The sequence below is a fragment of the Tupaia chinensis genome, unplaced genomic scaffold (genome assembly GCF_000334495.1).
Source record: "Tupaia chinensis unplaced genomic scaffold, TupChi_1.0 Scaffold000386_1, whole genome shotgun sequence".
NCBI lineage: Eukaryota > Metazoa > Chordata > Mammalia > Scandentia > Tupaiidae > Tupaia > Tupaia belangeri.
The window spans coordinates 1,114,416-1,116,946 of NW_006159888.1; positions in this window are offsets into that span (position 1 = coordinate 1,114,416).

Below are 2,531 nucleotides of genomic sequence, written 5' to 3' on the forward strand. Positions count from 1 at the left end.
CAGATTCTGTGACAGATCACAAATGTGCTTGGTAATTGCTGCAAGTGAGACAATACCCTACAAGAAACAAAGTACACTATCAGTTGACTCCAGGAAACTGGTCTCTTGGCAAATATGTTGTACAAAGAAAATTTCTTCCCACTGCTCTCCCACCTCTGACCACTGCTGAGAAAAAGAAGACATACATAATCATGGGAAATCAAGGTGGAATTTCATATCACAGGTAGTCTCCCACCATGGGTGTCTTCAGTGTGCTCTACAGGCTGGGATGAGACTTACCCAGTGCTGCCCAGCTGTACCCATTAGGATACTCTTCATTTTGCTGACATCTTCCTCTCTAAGCCTTTTCCCACTGATCCCAAATCAAACCTTGGAGACCACACATATGACAATTTGTTTTTAATTGCCAAAGTGTGCCTAAACTTGCCAGAGAAAGACAGAGACAGAGGCAAGGAGAAAGCACCTTACAAAGGGACAATGTCACACTGCATTCCCCTCTGCTTTATTTCTCCCCCCTGCTGGGATTTCAGGTGAACATACACACGGCCAAGCATGTTTTTACAAAATGGAATGTGAGAATCAAAATGTGCTGTTGTTCATGTGGGATTGGGCGCTCTTAACCACTAGGCTATGAGACTTGCCCTATCATAATTCTTTTAAAGTTTACTCACTTATTTTTTCCATGAATGAAAGAGACAGAGACACAGAGAAAGAAAAAGTTGCTGCACCCCCAACAGGGTGACATAATCTACTACCAGCTTTAACCAGCCCCAGATCACAGGCATGTGCATGCCCTGTGTACTCAAGGAGGTCTGTAGATGCAAACTAAAACAATTAGCATCAATTAGCATCAGTACTTTAATACAGATCACATGCTTTCACATATATCATATCAAAAATTTTGCTGAGACACTTAACTCTCCCCCACTTTAAATGAGATCATTTAGATTAAAAATAAGTTTGCTCCAAGTCATACACCTGGTAAACGAATACTTTTTGTCTCTGATGATCCAAGCATTTGGATTAATATCTTATCAGTGTGAAATATATTCACCATCTTGATTTCAGTCCTAGCTCTTCCATTTCCACAAATATGGAGCTTACAGCTGATTTCCAAAAGGCAAGAGAATGCACTGGGATGGCATCTTCCAGATGGATACTCCAGGGAAGACCATTCCAAAACAATCACATTTAACAAAGGTTTGCCTAACCTCCATTCTGGGACAGACATTACTCTAGAAAGTAGGGATTTAATAAGGAAGCTAAATCAGCAACTAAACAGGTGCCAGTTGAGAGAAAAGTGCCCCAAGAGAAAAGTGCATGTGACATAGCCAAGAGGGAGTACCCTTGAGTGGAGACCTCCCAGGACAGCCAAGTGTATGGTCCTGGGAGATATTTGTGTGGCAGGGGACTACAAAGATGACTCCACTCCTGCTGTGTGATCTGCTGACCTTTCACTCTTCCAATAGGTGCGAATGCATATGAACGTCATTATCAGCACTTTCTTCATTCCACTCACATATCTCAGTCCAGTCAAGCCTTCATCTATGGCCTCATAAAATACATCTGATATTGCTGTTATTACACTGTGATACAGTTACAACTTTAGTTCCATTAACTCTGTCATAGCTGCAGGTTCTTGCAGGGCAGAAAACATGCCATATTCATAGCTAGTAGTCTGCGATAGAGCAGGAACTGGCAAAACACAGGTGCTTGGTCAATATTTAGTACAAACAAATCCTGAAACATTTCCAAAGTCATCCTGCAATAAATGAACAATAAATTGAAAATTCAACACTTCCTGTTGAAAAAATTCATTTGCATTTTTAAAAACATTGTTTTTGGCAGTGTGAGAAAAAAGAAATCATTTGTTAAGAGCATATGATCAGTTTTCCTAGTCCTTGTGCAAGCAATACAAGCCATGTGGTCTTTTTATTAAGGTTGTTCCAAAATATTTAGAACCTAAGAAGGTGAACTACATATCTGAAAAAGCATGCGGCGCTCCAGATATGTACTTCTCTAGCAAATAAGCTAGTTAGAAGAGTTTCTCATTTTATTATGTACTGCAGCTGTTACTGGGCTTGCAGAATCCCCGTTTCCCACAAGAAAGGGATAATTACAGAGGCTATTCTGAAAGGTCATTTCTGCTAGGAAATTTTTGATAAATTTTCAGACATAAACTCAATATTTGATTACGATATTTTTTCTTTTTTTCTATTTCCTGTTCTTCCCTCTCCCCTTGTGTATTTTTCCCCTTTTTGTCCCCTTCTTTCTGTTTTTCTTTTTAATTAATATAAAACTATCCTGTGTTGGTAAAATTAACATATAGGTAACAACTAAATAGAAGAGATTCAGGTTGAATTTCAGTAACACACAAGATGTTATTAGATGTCGTATCTTCAAGGAAACTGTAGCAAGTGAGATGAGAAATATATATATATATATATGTATATATATATATATATATATATATACACATATATATAAGCATAGCCTTTCTGTTGTTCCTTTCCCATGTGTATATCATCCTC